General features: G+C 43.4%; 22 non-coding genes across 22 annotated transcripts; all 22 read left to right on the top strand.

Annotated features, from left to right (window-relative positions):
- Positions 1 to 92: 92 nt before the first annotated feature.
- On the top strand, positions 93 to 165 carry TRNAV-AAC (transfer RNA valine (anticodon AAC)). The gene has a single exon. It is a non-coding gene; the product is annotated as a tRNA-Val (tRNA).
- A 547-nt stretch (positions 166 to 712) lies between these two features.
- On the top strand, positions 713 to 785 carry TRNAV-CAC (transfer RNA valine (anticodon CAC)). Its single transcript has one exon. It is a non-coding gene; the product is annotated as a tRNA-Val (tRNA).
- A 766-nt stretch (positions 786 to 1,551) lies between these two features.
- TRNAV-CAC (transfer RNA valine (anticodon CAC)) lies at positions 1,552 to 1,624 on the top strand. Its single transcript has one exon. It is a non-coding gene; the product is annotated as a tRNA-Val (tRNA).
- A 146-nt stretch (positions 1,625 to 1,770) lies between these two features.
- Positions 1,771 to 1,843, top strand: TRNAV-AAC (transfer RNA valine (anticodon AAC)). The gene has a single exon. It is a non-coding gene; the product is annotated as a tRNA-Val (tRNA).
- A 545-nt stretch (positions 1,844 to 2,388) lies between these two features.
- TRNAV-CAC (transfer RNA valine (anticodon CAC)) lies at positions 2,389 to 2,461 on the top strand. Its single transcript has one exon. It is a non-coding gene; the product is annotated as a tRNA-Val (tRNA).
- A 146-nt stretch (positions 2,462 to 2,607) lies between these two features.
- TRNAV-AAC (transfer RNA valine (anticodon AAC)) lies at positions 2,608 to 2,680 on the top strand. The gene has a single exon. It is a non-coding gene; the product is annotated as a tRNA-Val (tRNA).
- A 546-nt stretch (positions 2,681 to 3,226) lies between these two features.
- TRNAV-CAC (transfer RNA valine (anticodon CAC)) lies at positions 3,227 to 3,299 on the top strand. Its single transcript has one exon. It is a non-coding gene; the product is annotated as a tRNA-Val (tRNA).
- A 985-nt stretch (positions 3,300 to 4,284) lies between these two features.
- TRNAV-AAC (transfer RNA valine (anticodon AAC)) lies at positions 4,285 to 4,357 on the top strand. The gene has a single exon. It is a non-coding gene; the product is annotated as a tRNA-Val (tRNA).
- A 546-nt stretch (positions 4,358 to 4,903) lies between these two features.
- Positions 4,904 to 4,976, top strand: TRNAV-CAC (transfer RNA valine (anticodon CAC)). Its single transcript has one exon. It is a non-coding gene; the product is annotated as a tRNA-Val (tRNA).
- A 766-nt stretch (positions 4,977 to 5,742) lies between these two features.
- On the top strand, positions 5,743 to 5,815 carry TRNAV-CAC (transfer RNA valine (anticodon CAC)). Its single transcript has one exon. It is a non-coding gene; the product is annotated as a tRNA-Val (tRNA).
- A 146-nt stretch (positions 5,816 to 5,961) lies between these two features.
- TRNAV-AAC (transfer RNA valine (anticodon AAC)) lies at positions 5,962 to 6,034 on the top strand. The gene has a single exon. It is a non-coding gene; the product is annotated as a tRNA-Val (tRNA).
- A 545-nt stretch (positions 6,035 to 6,579) lies between these two features.
- TRNAV-CAC (transfer RNA valine (anticodon CAC)) lies at positions 6,580 to 6,652 on the top strand. Its single transcript has one exon. It is a non-coding gene; the product is annotated as a tRNA-Val (tRNA).
- Positions 6,653 to 6,798: 146 nt separating this feature from the next.
- On the top strand, positions 6,799 to 6,871 carry TRNAV-AAC (transfer RNA valine (anticodon AAC)). The gene has a single exon. It is a non-coding gene; the product is annotated as a tRNA-Val (tRNA).
- Positions 6,872 to 7,416: 545 nt separating this feature from the next.
- Positions 7,417 to 7,489, top strand: TRNAV-CAC (transfer RNA valine (anticodon CAC)). The gene has a single exon. It is a non-coding gene; the product is annotated as a tRNA-Val (tRNA).
- A 146-nt stretch (positions 7,490 to 7,635) lies between these two features.
- Positions 7,636 to 7,708, top strand: TRNAV-AAC (transfer RNA valine (anticodon AAC)). Its single transcript has one exon. It is a non-coding gene; the product is annotated as a tRNA-Val (tRNA).
- A 2,005-nt stretch (positions 7,709 to 9,713) lies between these two features.
- TRNAV-CAC (transfer RNA valine (anticodon CAC)) lies at positions 9,714 to 9,786 on the top strand. Its single transcript has one exon. It is a non-coding gene; the product is annotated as a tRNA-Val (tRNA).
- A 985-nt stretch (positions 9,787 to 10,771) lies between these two features.
- On the top strand, positions 10,772 to 10,844 carry TRNAV-AAC (transfer RNA valine (anticodon AAC)). Its single transcript has one exon. It is a non-coding gene; the product is annotated as a tRNA-Val (tRNA).
- A 545-nt stretch (positions 10,845 to 11,389) lies between these two features.
- TRNAV-CAC (transfer RNA valine (anticodon CAC)) lies at positions 11,390 to 11,462 on the top strand. The gene has a single exon. It is a non-coding gene; the product is annotated as a tRNA-Val (tRNA).
- Positions 11,463 to 12,227: 765 nt separating this feature from the next.
- TRNAV-CAC (transfer RNA valine (anticodon CAC)) lies at positions 12,228 to 12,300 on the top strand. The gene has a single exon. It is a non-coding gene; the product is annotated as a tRNA-Val (tRNA).
- Positions 12,301 to 13,066: 766 nt separating this feature from the next.
- TRNAV-CAC (transfer RNA valine (anticodon CAC)) lies at positions 13,067 to 13,139 on the top strand. Its single transcript has one exon. It is a non-coding gene; the product is annotated as a tRNA-Val (tRNA).
- Positions 13,140 to 14,512: 1,373 nt separating this feature from the next.
- TRNAV-CAC (transfer RNA valine (anticodon CAC)) lies at positions 14,513 to 14,585 on the top strand. The gene has a single exon. It is a non-coding gene; the product is annotated as a tRNA-Val (tRNA).
- A 985-nt stretch (positions 14,586 to 15,570) lies between these two features.
- Positions 15,571 to 15,643, top strand: TRNAV-AAC (transfer RNA valine (anticodon AAC)). The gene has a single exon. It is a non-coding gene; the product is annotated as a tRNA-Val (tRNA).
- The last annotated feature ends 381 nt before the right edge of the window (positions 15,644 to 16,024 follow it).

The following is a 16,024-nucleotide window of genomic DNA, read 5'->3' as shown; positions in this document are numbered from 1 at the left end:
TTTTCCTCCAAAGTAGCTGCCAGTTATTACTGCGCTCAGTGTTCTCCATCTAGTCTGCTGTACTCAAAGGTCTAGAAGTGAGCAGTCAACGTGTTTCTGTAGTGTAGTGGTTATCACGTTCGCCTAACACGCGAAAGGTCCCCGGTTCGAAACCGGGCAGAAACAAGAGACTGTCTCTTTTTTTTTAAGGAATCGGAAAGAAAAATCTTGTTTCGTCGTGTCTTTCCCGCCACGGTAGATGCCACTCATACCTGCCACTAAGAGTTTGCTTCATATGCAAAAGAACCACTGATTTAAACAGAACAGAAAATGACGCAGGGGTTGCTTTTGCTATGGGGCAGTAACAAAATATTCCCGAGTGACATTCACTTTTAGATGACGAGAGAAGAAAGCCCTTGCATTTCTCTTTACATTAGTTTTGTTTGCCTGTAAGGACGGCTTCAGTTTTTTAAACAGTTTTTCAAGAGTAGGGGTTTTCACTTTTGCCTAACGCGTGAAAGTCCCTGTTTGAAAACCGTTGAGTTTCTGTAGTGAAGTGGACATCACATTTGCCACAATTGTCGACGGTGCCCAGTTCGAGACAAGGTGGGAGTGTCGTTTGGAACCAATCAGAAACGCGTTTTGCGACTTTTGAATGACTCAACATTCCTCGCGTTGGTTTATAAATTTGGTTTTGTTTGCGTCTAAAGACCAGTTGAGGTGTTTTCATCGGGTTTCTGTAGTGTAGTGGTTATCACGTTCGCCTCACACGCGAAAGGTCCCCGGTTCGAAACCGGGCAGAAACATGAGATGTTCTATTTTTGAAGACACAAGAGAGAGAAATCTTTTTTCATTGTGTCTTTTCCTCCAAAGTAGCTGCCAGTTATTACTGCGCTCAGTGTTCTCCATCTAGTCTGCTGTACTCAAAGGTCTAGAAGTGAGCAGTCAACGTGTTTCTGTAGTGTAGTGGTTATCACGTTCGCCTAACACGCGAAAGGTCCCCGGATCGAAACCGGGCAGAAACAAGAGACTGTCCCTTTTTTTTTAAGGAATCGGAAAGAAAAATCTTGTTTCGTCGTGTCTTTCCCGCCACGGTAGATGCCACTCATACCTGCCACTAAGAGTTTGCTTCATATGCAAAAGAACCACTGATTTAAACAGAACAGAAAATGACGCAGGGGTTGCTTTTGCTATGGGGCAGTAACAAAATATTCCCGAGTGACATTCACTTTTAGATGACGAGAGAAGAAAGCCCTTGCATTTCTCTTTACATTAGTTTTGTTTGCCTGTAAGGACGGCTTCAGTTTTTTAAACAGTTTTTCAAGAGTAGGGGTTTTCACTTTTGCCTAACGCGTGAAAGTCCCTGTTTGAAAACCGTTGAGTTTCTGTAGTGAAGTGGACATCACATTTGCCACAATTGTCGACGGTGCCCAGTTCGAGACAAGGTGGGAGTGTCGTTTGGAACCAATCAGAAACGCGTTTTGCGACTTTTGAATGACTCAACATTCCTCGCGTTGGTTTATAAATTTGGTTTTGTTTGCGTCTAAAGACCAGTTGAGGTGTTTTCATCGGGTTTCTGTAGTGTAGTGGTTATCACGTTCGCCTCACACGCGAAAGGTCCCCGGTTCGAAACCGGGCAGAAACATGAGATGTTCTACTTTTGAAGACACAAGAGAGAGAAATCTTTTTTCATTGTGTCTTTTCCTCCAAAGTAGCTGCCAGTTATTACTGCGCTCAGTGTTCTCCATCTAGTCTGCTGTACTCAAAGGTCTAGAAGTGAGCAGTCAACGTGTTTCTGTAGTGTAGTGGTTATCACGTTCGCCTAACACGCGAAAGGCCCCCGGTTCGAAACCGGGCAGAAACAAGAGACTGTCTCTTTTTTTTTAAGGAATCGGAAAGAAAAATCTTGTTTCGTCGTGTCTTTCCTGCCACGGAAGATGCCACTCATACCTGCCACTAAGAGTTTGCTTCATATGCAAAAGAACCTGATTTAAACAGAACAGAAAATGACGCAGGGGTTGCTTTTGCTATGGGGCAGTAACAAAATATTCCTGAGTGACATTCACTTTTAGATGACGAGAGAAGAAAGCCCTTGCATTTCTCTTTACATTAGTTTTGTTTGCCTGTAAGGACGGCTTCAGTTTTTTAAACAGTTTTTCAAGAGTAGGGGTTTTCACTTTTGCCTAACGCGTGAAAGTCCCTGTTTGAAAACCGTTGAGTTTCTGTAGTGAAGTGGACATCACATTTGCCACAATTGTCAACGGTGCCCAGTTCGAGACAAGGTGGGAGTGTCGTTTGGAACCAATCAGAAACGCGTTTTGCGACTTTTGAATGACTCAACATTCCTCGCGTTGGTTTATAAATTTGGTTTTGTTTGCGTCTAAAGACCAGTTGAGGTGTTTTCATCGGGTTTCTGTAGTGTAGTGGTTATCACGTTCGCCTCACACGCGAAAGGTCCCCGGTTCAAAACCGGGCAGAAACATGAGATGTTCTACTTTTGAAGACACAAGAGAGAGAAATCTTTTTTCATTGTGTCTTTTCCTCCAAAGTAGCTGCCAGTTATTACTGCGCTCAGTGTTCTCCATCTAGTCTGCTGTACTCAAAGGTCTAGAAGTGAGCAGTCAACGTGTTTCTGTAGTGTAGTGGTTATCACGTTCGCCTAACACGCGAAAGGTCCCCGGTTCGAAACCGGGCAGAAACAAGAGACTGTCTCTTTTTTTTTTAAGGAATCGGAAAGAAAAATCTTGTTTCGTCGTGTCTTTCCCGCCACGGTAGATGCCACTCATACCTGCCACTAAGAGTTTGCTTCATATGCAAAAGAACCTGATTTAAACAGAACAGAAAATGACGCAGGGGTTGCTTTTGCTATGGGGCAGTAACAAAATATTCCTGAGTGACATTCACTTTTAGATGACGAGAGAAGAAAGCCCTTGCATTTCTCTTTACATTAGTTTTGTTTGCCTGTAAGGACGGCTTCAGTTTTTTAAACAGTTTTTCAAGAGTAGGGGTTTTCACTTTTGCCTAACGCGTGAAAGTCCCTGTTTGAAAACCGTTGAGTTTCTGTAGTGAAGGGGACATCACATTTGCCACAATTGTCGACGGTGCCCAGTTCGAGACAAGGTGGGAGTGTCGTTTGGAACCAATCAGAAACGCGTTTTGCGACTTTTGAATGACTCAACATTCCTCGCGTTGGTTTATAAATTTGGTTTTGTTTGCGTCTAAAGACCAGTTGAGGTGTTTTCATCGGGTTTCTGTAGTGTAGTGGTTATCACGTTCGCCTCACACGCGAAAGGTCCCCGGTTCGAAACCGGGCAGAAACATGAGATGTTCTACTTTTGAAGACACAAGAGAGAGAAATCTTTTTTCATTGTGTCTTTTCCTCCAAAGTAGCTGCCAGTTATTACTGCGCTCAGTGTTCTCCATCTAGTCTGCTGTACTCAAAGGTCTAGAAGTGAGCAGTCAACGTGTTTCTGTAGTGTAGTGGTTATCACGTTCGCCTAACACGCGAAAGGTCCCCGGATCGAAACCGGGCAGAAACAAGAGACTGTCTCTTTTTTTTTAAGGAATCGGAAAGAAAAATCTTGTTTCGTCGTGTCTTTCCCGCCACAGTAGATGCCACTCATACCTGCCACTAAGAGTTTGCTTCATATGCAAAAGAACCACTGATTTAAACAGAACAGAAAATGACGCAGGGGTTGCTTTTGCTATGGGGCAGTAACAAAATATTCCCGAGTGACATTCACTTTTAGATGACGAGAGAAGAAAGCCCTTGCATTTCTCTTTACATTAGTTTTGTTTGCCTGTAAGGACGGCTTCAGTTTTTTAAACAGTTTTTCAAGAGTAGGGGTTTTCACTTTTGCCTAACGCGTGAAAGTCCCTGTTTGAAATCCGTTGAGTTTCTGTAGTGAAGTGGACATCACATTTGCCACAATTGTCGACGGTGCCCAGTTCGAGACAAGGTGGGAGTGTCGTTTGGAACCAATCAGAAACGCGTTTTGCGACTTTTGAATGACTCAACATTCCTCGCGTTGGTTTATAAATTTGGTTTTGTTTGCGTCTAAAGACCAGTTGAGGTGTTTTCATCGGGTTTCTGTAGTGTAGTGGTTATCACGTTCGCCTCACACGCGACAGGTCCCCGGTTCGAAACCGGGCAGAAACATGAGATGTTCTACTTTTGAAGACACAAGAGAGAGAAATCTTTTTTCATTGTGTCTTTTCCTCCAAAGTAGCTGCCAGTTATTACTGCGCTCAGTGTTCTCCATCTAGTCAGCTGTACTCAAAGGTCTAGAAGTGAGCAGTCAACGTGTTTCTGTAGTGTAGTGGTTATCACGTTCGCCTAACACGCGAAAGGTCCCCGGTTCGAAACCGGGCAGAAACAAGAGACTGTCTCTTTTTTTTTAAGGAATCGGAAAGAAAAATCTTGTTTCGTCGTGTCTTTCCTGCCACGGTAGATGCCACTCATACCTGCCACTAAGAGTTTGCTTCATATGCAAAAGAACCACTGATTTAAACAGAACAGAAAATGACGCAGGGGTTGCTTTTGCTATGGGGCAGTAACAAAATATTCCCGAGTGACATTCACTTTTAGATGACGAGAGAAGAAAGCCCTTGCATTTCTCTTTACATTAGTTTTGTTTGCCTGTAAGGACGGCTTCAGTTTTTTAAACAGTTTTTCAAGAGTAGGGGTTTTCACTTTTGCCTAACGCGTGAAAGTCCCTGTTTGAAAACCGTTGAGTTTCTGTAGTGAAGTGGACATCACATTTGCCACAATTGTCGACGGTGCCAGTTCGAGACAAGGTGGGAGTGTCGTTTGGAACCAATCAGAAACGCGTTTTGCGACTTTTGAATGACTCAACATTCCTCGCGTTGGTTTATAAATTTGGTTTTGTTTGCGTCTAAAGACCAGTTGAGGTGTTTTCATCGGGTTTCTGTAGTGTAGTGGTTATCACGTTCGCCTCACACGCGAAAGGTCCCCGGTTCGAAACCGGGCAGAAACATGAGATGTTCTACTTTTGAAGACACAAGAGAGAGAAATCTTTTTTCATTGTGTCTTTTCCTCCAAAGTAGCTGCCAGTTATTACTGCGCTCAGTGTTCTCCATCTAGTCTGCTGTACTCAAAGGTCTAGAAGTGAGCAGTCAACGTGTTTCTGTAGTGTAGTGGTTATCACGTTCGCCTAACACGCGAAAGGTCCCCGGATCGAAACCGGGCAGAAACAAGAGACTGTCTCTTTTTTTTTAAGGAATCGGAAAGAAAAATCTTGTTTCGTCGTGTCTTTCCCGCCACGGTAGATGCCACTCATACCTGCCACTAAGAGTTTGCTTCATATGCAAAAGAACCACTGATTTAAACAGAACAGAAAATGACGCAGGGGTTGCTTTTGCTATGGGGCAGTAACAAAATATTCCCGAGGGACATTCACTTTTAGATGACGAGAGAAGAAAGCCCTTGCATTTCTCTTTACATTAGTTTTGTTTGCCTGTAAGGACGGCTTCAGTTTTTTAAACAGTTTTTCAAGAGTAGGGGTTTTCACTTTTGCCTAACGCGTGAAAGTCCCTGTTTGAAAACCGTTGAGTTTCTGTAGTGAAGTGGACATCACATTTGCCACAATTGTCGACGGTGCCCAGTTCGAGACAAGGTGGGAGTGTCGTTTGGAACCAATCAGAAACGCGTTTTGCGACTTTTGAATGACTCAACATTCCTCGCGTTGGTTTATAAATTTGGTTTTGTTTGCGTCTAAAGACCAGTTGAGGTGTTTTCATCGGGTTTCTGTAGTGTAGTGGTTATCACGTTCGCCTCACACGCGAAAGGTCCCCGGTTCGAAACCGGGCAGAAACATGAGAAGTTCTACTTTTGAAGACACAAGAGAGAGAAATCTTTTTTCATTGTGTCTTTTCCTCCAAAGTAGCTGCCAGTTATTACTGCGCTCAGTGTTCTCCATTTAGTCTGCTGTACTCAAAGGTCTAGAAGTGAGCAGTCAACGTGTTTCTGTAGTGTAGTGGTTATCACGTTCGCCTAACACGCGAAAGGCCCCCGGTTCGAAACCGGGCAGAAACAAGAGACTGTCTCTTTTTTTTTAAGGAATCGGAAAGAAAAATCTTGTTTCGTCGTGTCTTTCCTGCCACGGAAGATGCCACTCATACCTGCCACTAAGAGTTTGCTTCATATGCAAAAGAACCTGATTTAAACAGAACAGAAAATGACGCAGGGGTTGCTTTTGCTATGGGGCAGTAACAAAATATTCCTGAGTGACATTCACTTTTAGATGACGAGAGAAGAAAGCCCTTGCATTTCTCTTTACATTAGTTTTGTTTGCCTGTAAGGACGGCTTCAGTTTTTTAAACAGTTTTTCAAGAGTAGGGGTTTTCACTTTTGCCTAACGCGTGAAAGTCCCTGTTTGAAAACCGTTGAGTTTCTGTAGTGAAGTGGACATCACATTTGCCACAATTGTCAACGGTGCCCAGTTCGAGACAAGGTGGGAGTGTCGTTTGGAACCAATCAGAAACGCGTTTTGCGACTTTTGAATGACTCAACATTCCTCGCGTTGGTTTATAAATTTGGTTTTGTTTGCGTCTAAAGACCAGTTGAGGTGTTTTCATCGGGTTTCTGTAGTGTAGTGGTTATCACGTTCGCCTCACACGCGAAAGGTCCCCGGTTCAAAACCGGGCAGAAACATGAGATGTTCTACTTTTGAAGACACAAGAGAGAGAAATCTTTTTTCATTGTGTCTTTTCCTCCAAAGTAGCTGCCAGTTATTACTGCGCTCAGTGTTCTCCATCTAGTCTGCTGTACTCAAAGGTCTAGAAGTGAGCAGTCAACGTGTTTCTGTAGTGTAGTGGTTATCACGTTCGCCTAACACGCGAAAGGTCCCCGGTTCGAAACCGGGCAGAAACAAGAGACTGTCTCTTTTTTTTTAAGGAATCGGAAAGAAAAATCTTGTTTCGTCGTGTCTTTCCCGCCACGGTAGATGCCACTCATACCTGCCACTAAGAGTTTGCTTCATATGCAAAAGAACCTGATTTAAACAGAACAGAAAATGACGCAGGGGTTGCTTTTGCTATGGGGCAGTAACAAAATATTCCTGAGTGACATTCACTTTTAGATGACGAGAGAAGAAAGCCCTTGCATTTCTCTTTACATTAGTTTTGTTTGCCTGTAAGGACGGCTTCAGTTTTTTAAACAGTTTTTCAAGAGTAGGGGTTTTCACTTTTGCCTAACGCGTGAAAGTCCCTGTTTGAAAACCGTTGAGTTTCTGTAGTGAAGTGGACATCACATTTGCCACAATTGTCAACGGTGCCCAGTTCGAGACAAGGTGGGAGTGTCGTTTGGAACCAATCAGAAACGCGTTTTGCGACTTTTGAATGACTCAACATTCCTCGCGTTGGTTTATAAATTTGGTTTTGTTTGCGTCTAAAGACCAGTTGAGGTGTTTTCATCGGGTTTCTGTAGTGTAGTGGTTATCACGTTCGCCTCACACGCGAAAGGTCCCCGGTTCAAAACCGGGCAGAAACATGAGATGTTCTACTTTTGAAGACACAAGAGAGAGAAATCTTTTTTCATTGTGTCTTTTCCTCCAAAGTAGCTGCCAGTTATTACTGCGCTCAGTGTTCTCCATCTAGTCTGCTGTACTCAAAGGTCTAGAAGTGAGCAGTCAACGTGTTTCTGTAGTGTAGTGGTTATCACGTTCGCCTAACACGCGAAAGGTCCCCGGTTCGAAACCGGGCAGAAACAAGAGACTGTCTCTTTTTTTTTAAGGAATCGGAAAGAAAAATCTTGTTTCCTCGTGTCTTTCCCGCCACGGTAGATGCCACTCATACCTGCCACTAAGAGTTTGCTTCATATGCAAAAGAACCACTGATTTAAACAGAACAGAAAATGACGCAGGGGTTGCTTTTGCTATGGGGCAGTAACAAAATATTCCCGAGTGACATTCACTTTTAGATGACGAGAGAAGAAAGCCCTTGCATTTCTCTTTACATTAGTTTTGTTTGCCTGTAAGGACGGCTTCAGTTTTTTTAAACAGTTTTTCAAGAGTAGGGGTTTTCACTTTTGCCTAACGCGTGAAAGTCCCTGTTTGAAAACCGTTGAGTTTCTGTAGTGAAGGGGACATCACATTTGCCACAATTGTCGACGGTGCCCAGTTCGAGACAAGGTGGGAGTGTCGTTTGGAACCAATCAGAAACGCGTTTTGCGACTTTTGAATGACTCAACATTCCTCGCGTTGGTTTATAAATTTGGTTTTGTTTGCGTCTAAAGACCAGTTGAGGTGTTTTCATCGGGTTTCTGTAGTGTAGTGGTTATCACGTTCGCCTCACACGCGAAAGGTCCCCGGTTCGAAACCAGGCAGAAACATGAGATGTTCTACTTTTGAAGACACAAGAGAGAGAAATCTTTTTTCATTGTGTCTTTTCCTCCAAAGTAGCTGCCAGTTATTACTGCGCTCAGTGTTCTCCATCTAGTCTGCTGTACTCAAAGGTCTAGAAGTGAGCAGTCAACGTGTTTCTGTAGTGTAGTGGTTATCACGTTCGCCTAACACGCGAAAGGTCCCCGGATCGAAACCGGGCAGAAACAAGAGACTGTCTCTTTTTTTTTAAGGAATCGGAAAGAAAAATCTTGTTTCGTCGTGTCTTTCCCGCCACGGTAGATGCCACTCATACCTGCCACTAAGAGTTTGCTTCATATGCAAAAGAACCACTGATTTAAACAGAACAGAAAATGACGCAGGGGTTGCTTTTGCTATGGGGCAGTAACAAAATATTCCCGAGTGACATTCACTTTTAGATGACGAGAGAAGAAAGCCCTTGCATTTCTCTTTACATTAGTTTTGTTTGCCTGTAAGGACGGCTTCAGTTTTTTAAACAGTTTTTCAAGAGTAGGGGTTTTCACTTTTGCCTAACGCGTGAAAGTCCCTGTTTGAAAACCGTTGAGTTTCTGTAGTGAAGTGGACATCACATTTGCCAAAATTGTCGACGGTGCCCAGTTCGAGACAAGGTGGGAGTGTCGTTTGGAACCAATCAGAAACGCGTTTTGCGACTTTTGAATGACTCAACATTCCTCGCGTTGGTTTATAAATTTGGTTTTGTTTGCGTCTAAAGACCAGTTGAGGTGTTTTCATCGGGTTTCTGTAGTGTAGTGGTTATCACGTTCGCGTCACACGCGAAAGGTTCCTGGTTCGAAACCGGGCAGAAACAAGAGACTGTCTCTTTTTTTTTAAGGAATCGGAAAGAAAAATCTTGTTTCGTCGTGTCTTTCCTGCCACGGTAGATGCCACTAATAACTGCCACTAAGAGTTTGCTTCATATGCAAAAGAACCTGATTTAAACAGAACAGAAAATGACGCAGGGGTTGCTTTTGCTATGGGGCAGTAACAAAATATTCCCGAGTGACATTCACTTTTAGATGACGAGAGAAGAAAGCCCTTGCATTTCTCTTTACATTAGTTTTGTTTGCCTGTAAGGACGGCTTCAGTTTTTTAAACAGTTTTTCAAGAGTAGGGGTTTTCACTTTTGCCTAACGCGTGAAAGTCCCTGTTTGAAAACCGTTGAGTTTCTGTAGTGAAGTGGACATCACATTTGCCACAATTGTCAACGGTGCCCAGTTCGAGACAAGGTGGGAGTGTCGTTTGGAACCAATCAGAAACGCGTTTTGCGACTTTTGAATGACTCAACATTCCTCGCGTTGGTTTATAAATTTGGTTTTGTTTGCGTCTAAAGACCAGTTGAGGTGTTTTCATCGGGTTTCTGTAGTGTAGTGGTTATCACGTTCGCCTCACACGCGAAAGGTCCCCGGTTCGAAACCGGGCAGAAACATGAGATGTTCTACTTTTGAAGACACAAGAGAGAGAAATCTTTTTTCATTGTGTCTTTTCCTCCAAAGTAGCTGCCAGTTATTACTGCGCTCAGTGTTCTCCATCTAGTCTGCTGTACTCAAAGGTCTAGAAGTGAGCAGTCAACGTGTTTCTGTAGTGTAGTGGTTATCACGTTCGCCTAACACGCGAAAAGTCCCCGGTTCGAAACCGGGCGGAAACAAGAGACTGTCTCTTTTTTTTTAAGGAATCGGAAAGAAAAATCTTGTTTCGTCGTGTCTTTCCCGCCACGGTAGATGCCACTCATACCTGCCACTAAGAGTTTGCTTCATATGCAAAAGAACCACTGATTTAAACAGAACAGAAAATGACGCAGGGGTTGCTTTTGCTATGGGGCAGTAACAAAATATTCCCGAGTGACATTCACTTTTAGATGACGAGAGAAGAAAGCCCTTGCATTTCTCTTTACATTAGTTTTGTTTGCCTGTAAGGACGGCTTCAGTTTTTTAAACAGTTTTTCAAGAGTAGGGGTTTTCACTTTTGCCTAACGCGTGAAAGTCCCTGTTTGAAAACCGTTGAGTTTCTGTAGTGAAGTGGACATCACATTTGCCACAATTGTCGACGGTGCCCAGTTCGAGACAAGGTGGGAGTGTCGTTTGGAACCAATCAGAAACGCGTTTTGCGACTTTTGAATGACTCAACATTCCTCGCGTTGGTTTATAAATTTGGTTTTGTTTGCGTCTAAAGACCAGTTGAGGTGTTTTCATCGGGTTTCTGTAGTGTAGTGGTTATCACGTTCGCCTCACTCGCGAAAGGTCCCCGGTTTGAAACCGGGCAGAAACATGAGATGTTCTTCTTTTGAAGACACAAGAGAGAGAAATCTTTTTTCATTGTGTCTTTTCCTCCAAAGTAGCTGCCAGTTATTACTGCGCTCAGTGTTCTCCATCTAGTCTGCTGTACTCAAAGGTCTAGAAGTGAGCAGTCAACGTGTTTCTGTAGTGTAGTGGTTATCACGTTCGCCTAACACGCGAAAGGTCCCCGGTTCGAAACCGGGCAGAAACAAGAGACTGTCTCTTTTTTTTTAAGGAATCGGAAAGAAAAATCTTGTTTCGTCGTGTCTTTCCTGCCACGGTAGATGCCACTCATACCTGCCACTAAGAGTTTGCTTCATATGCAAAAGAACCTGATTTAAACAGAACAGAAAATGACGCAGGGGTTGCTTTTGCTATGGGGCAGTAACAAAATATTCCCGAGTGACATTCACTTTTAGATGACGAGAGAAGAAAGCCCTTGCATTTCTCTTTACATTAGTTTTGTTTGCCTGTAAGGACGGCTTCAGTTTTTTAAACAGTTTTTCAAGAGTAGGGGTTTTCACTTTTGCCTAACGCGTGAAAGTCCCTGTTTGAAAACCGTTGAGTTTCTGTAGTGAAGTGGACATCACATTTGCCACAATTGTCGACGGTGCCCAGTTCGAGACAAGGTGGGAGTGTCGTTTGGAACCAATCAGAAACGCGTTTTGCGACTTTTGAATGACTCAACATTCCTCGCGTTGGTTTATAAATTTGGTTTTGTTTGCGTCTAAAGACCAGTTGCGGTGTTTTCATCTGGTTTCTGTAGTGTAGTGGTTATCACGTTCGCCTCACACGCGAAAGGTCCCCGGTTCGAAACCGGGCAGAAACATGAGATGTTCTACTTTTGAAGACACAAGAGAGAGAAATCTTTTTTCATTGTGTCTTTTCCTCCAAAGTAGCTGCCAGTTATTACTGCGCTCAGTGTTCTCCATCTAGTCTGCTGTACTCAAAGGTCTAGAAGTGAGCAGTCAACGTGTTTCTGTAGTGTAGTGGTTATCACGTTCGCCTAATACGCGAAAGGTCCCCGGTTCGAAACCGTGCAGAAACAAGAGACTGTCTCTTTTTTTTAAGGAATCGGAAAGAAAAATCTTGTTTCGTCGTGTCTTTCCCGCCACGGTAGATGCCACTCATACCTGCCACTAAGAGTTTGCTTCATATGCAAAAGAACCACTGATTTAAACAGAACAGAAAATGACGCAGGGGTTGCTTTTGCTATGGGGCAGTAACAAAATATTCCCGAGTGACATTCACTTTTAGATGACGAGAGAAGAAAGCCCTTGCATTTCTCTTTACATTAGTTTTGTTTGCCTGTAAGGACGGCTTCAGTTTTTTAAACAGTTTTTCAAGAGTAGGGGTTTTCACTTTTGCCTAACGCGTGAAAGTCCCTGTTTGAAAACCGTTGAGTTTCTGTAGTGAAGTGGACATCACATTTGCCACAATTGTCGACGGTGCCCAGTTCGAGACAAGGTGGGAGTGTCGTTTGGAACCAATCAGAAACGCGTTTTGCGACTTTTGAATGACTCAACATTCCTCGCGTTGGTTTATAAATTTGGTTTTGTTTGCGTCTAAAGACCAGTTGAGGTGTTTTCATCGGGTTTCTGTAGTGTAGTGGTTATCACGTTCGCCTCACACGCGAAAGGTCCCCGGTTCGAAACCGGGCAGAAACATGAGATGTTCTACTTTTGAAGACACAAGAGAGAGAAATCTTTTTTCATTGTGTCTTTTCCTCCAAAGTAGCTGCCAGTTATTACTGCGCTCAGTGTTCTCCATCTAGTCTGCTGTACTCAAAGGTCTAGAAGAGAGCAGTCAACGTGTTTCTGTAGTGTAGTGGTTATCACGTTCGCCTAACACGCGAAAGGTCCCCGGATTGAAACCGGGCAGAAACAAGAGACTGTCTCTTTTTTTTTAAGGAATCGGAAAGAAAAATCTTGTTTCGTCGTGTCTTTCCCGCCACGGTAGATGCCACTCATACCTGCCACTAAGAGTTTGCTTCATATGCAAAAGAACCACTGATTTAAACAGAACAGAAAATGACGCAGGGGTTGCTTTTGCTATGGGGCAGTAACAAAATATTCCCGAGTGACATTCACTTTTAGATGACGAGAGAAGAAAGCCCTTGCATTTCTCTTTACATTAGTTTTGTTTGCCTGTAAGGACGGCTTCAGTTTTTTAAACAGTTTTTCAAGAGTAGGGGTTTTCACTTTTGCCTAACGCGTGAAAGTCCCTGTTTGAAAACCGTTGAGTTTCTGTAGTGAAGTGGACATCACATTTGCCACAATTGTCGACGGTGCCCAGTTCGAGACAAGGTGGGAGTGTCGTTTGGAACCAATCAGAAACGCGTTTTGCGACTTTTGAATGACTCAACATTCCTCGCGTTGGTTTATAAATTTGGTTTTGTTTGCGTCTAAAGACCAGTTGAGGTGTTTTCATCGGGTTTCTGTAGTGTAGTGGTTATCACGTTCGCCTCACACGCGAAAGGTCCCCGGTTCGAAACCGGGCAGAAACATGAGATGTTCTACTTTTGAAGACACAAGAGAGAGAAATCTTTTTTCATTGTGTCTTTTCCTCCAAAGTAGCTGCCAGTTATTACTGCGCTCAGTGTTCTCCATCTCGTCTGCTGTACTCAAAGGTCTAGAAGTGAGCAGTCAACGTGTTTCTGTAGTGTAGTGGTTATCACGTTCGCCTAATACGCGAAAGGTCCCTTGTTCGAAACCGGGCAGAAACAAGAGACTGTCTCTTTTTTTTAAGGAATCGGAAAGAAAAATCTTGTTTCGTCGTGTCTTTCCCGCCACGGTAGATGCCACTCATACCTGCCACTAAGAGTTTGCTTCATATGCAAAAGAACCACTGATTTAAACAGAACAGAAAATGACGCAGGGGTTGCTTTTGCTATGGGGCAGTAACAAAATATTCCCGAGTGACATTCACTTTTAGATGACGAGAGAAGAAAGCCCTTGCATTTCTCTTTACATTAGTTTTGTTTGCCTGTAAGGACGGCTTCAGTTTTTTAAACAGTTTTTCAAGAGTAGGGGTTTTCACTTTTGCCTAACGCGTGAAAGTCCCTGTTTGAAAACCGTTGAGTTTCTGTAGTGAAGTGGACATCACATTTGCCACAATTGTCGACGGTGCCCAGTTCGAGACAAGGTGGGAGTGTCGTTTGGAACCAATCAGAAACGCGTTTTGCGACTTTTGAATGACTCAACATTCCTCGCGTTGGTTTATAAATTTGGTTTTGTTTGCGTCTAAAGACCAGTTGAGGTGTTTTCATCGGGTTTCTGTAGTGTAGTGGTTATCACGTTCGCCTCACACGCAAAAGGTCCCCGGTTCGAAACCGGGCAGAAACAAGAGACTGTCTCTTTTTTTTTAAGGAATCGGAAAGAAAAATCTTGTTTCGTCGTGTCTTTCCTGCCACGGTAGATGCCACTCATAACTGCCACTAAGAGTTTGCTTCATATGCAAAAGAACCTGATTTAAACAGAACAGAAAATGACGCAGGGGTTGCTTTTGCTATGGGGCAGTAACAAAATATTCCCGAGTGACATTCACTTTTAGATGACGAGAGAAGAAAGCCCTTGCATTTCTCTTTACATTAGTTTTGTTTGCCTGTAAGGACGGCTTCAGTTTTTTAAACAGTTTTTCAAGAGTAGGGGTTTTCACTTTTGCCTAACGCGTGAAAGTCCCTGTTTGAAAACCGTTGAGTTTCTGTAGTGAAGTGGACATCACATTTGCCACAATTGTCAACGGTGCCCAGTTCGAGACAAGGTGGGAGTGTCGTTTGGAACCAATCAGAAACGCGTTTTGCGACTTTTGAATGACTCAACATTCCTCGCGTTGGTTTATAAATTTGGTTTTGTTTGCGTCTAAAGACCAGTTCATCGGGTTTCTGTAGTGTAGTGGTTATCACGTTCGCCTCACACGCGAAAGGTCCCTGGTTCGAAACCGGGCAGAAACATGAGATGTTCTACTTTTGAAGACACAAGAGAGAGAAATCTTTTTTCATTGTGTCTTTTCCTCCAAAGTAGCTGCCAGTTATTACTGCGCTCAGTGTTCTCCATCTAGTCTGCTGTACTCAAAGGTCTAGAAGTGAGCAGTCAACGTGTTTCTGTAGTGTAGTGGTTATCACGTTCGCCTAACACGCGAAAAGTCCCCGGTTCGAAACCGGGCGGAAACAAGAGACTGTCTCTTTTTTTTTAAGGAATCGGAAAGAAAAATCTTGTTTCGTCGTGTCTTTCCCGCCACGGTAGATGCCACTCATACCTGCCACTAAGAGTTTGCTTCATATGCAAAAGAACCACTGATTTAAACAGAACAGAAAATGACGCAGGGGTTGCTTTTGCTATGGGGCAGTAACAAAATATTCCCGAGTGACATTCACTTTTAGATGACGAGAGAAGAAAGCCCTTGCATTTCTCTTTACATTAGTTTTGTTTGCCTGTAAGGACGGCTTCAGTTTTTTAAACAGTTTTTCAAGAGTAGGGGTTTTCACTTTTGCCTAACGCGTGAAAGTCCCTGTTTGAAAACCGTTGAGTTTCTGTAGTGAAGTGGACATCACATTTGCCACAATTGTCGACGGTGCCCAGTTCGAGACAAGGTGGGAGTGTCGTTTGGAACCAATCAGAAACGCGTTTTGCGACTTTTGAATGACTCAACATTCCTCGCGTTGGTTTATAAATTTGGTTTTGTTTGCGTCTAAAGACCAGTTGAGGTGTTTTCATCGGGTTTCTGTAGTGTAGTGGTTATCACGTTCGCCTCACTCGCGAAAGGTCCCCGGTTTGAAACCGGGCAGAAACATGAGATGTTCTTCTTTTGAAGACACAAGAGAGAGAAATCTTTTTTCATTGTGTCTTTTCCTCCAAAGTAGCTGCCAGTTATTTCTGCGCTCAGTGTTCTCCATCTAGTCTGCTGTACTCAAAGGTCTAGAAGTGAGCAGTCAACGTGTTTCTGTAGTGTAGTGGTTATCACGTTCGCCTAACACGCGAAAGGTCCCCGGTTCGAAACCGGGCAGAAACAAGAGACTGTCTCTTTTATTTTAAGGAATCGGAAAGAAAAATCTTGTTTCGTCGTGTCTTTCCTGCCACGGTAGATGCCACTCATACCTGCCACTAAGAGTTTGCTTCATATGCAAAAGAACCTGATTTAAACAGAACAGAAAATGACGCAGGGGTTGCTTTTGCTATGGGGCAGTAACAAAATATTCCCGAGTGACATTCACTTTTAGATGACGAGAGAAGAAAGCCCTTGCATTTCTCTTTACATTAGTTTTGTTTGCCTGTAAGGACGGCTTCAGTTTTTTAAACAGTTTTTCAAGAGTAGGGGTTTTCACTTTTGCCTAACGCGTGAAAGTCCCTGTTTGAAAACCGTTGAGTTTCTGTAGTGAAGTGGACATCACAT

Source organism: Engystomops pustulosus, chromosome 6, assembly GCF_040894005.1.
Source record: "Engystomops pustulosus chromosome 6, aEngPut4.maternal, whole genome shotgun sequence".
Classification (NCBI taxonomy): domain Eukaryota; kingdom Metazoa; phylum Chordata; class Amphibia; order Anura; family Leptodactylidae; genus Engystomops; species Engystomops pustulosus.
The sequence above is the reverse complement of the archived record's forward strand: the minus strand, read 5'-3'. Positions and strand labels throughout refer to the sequence as shown.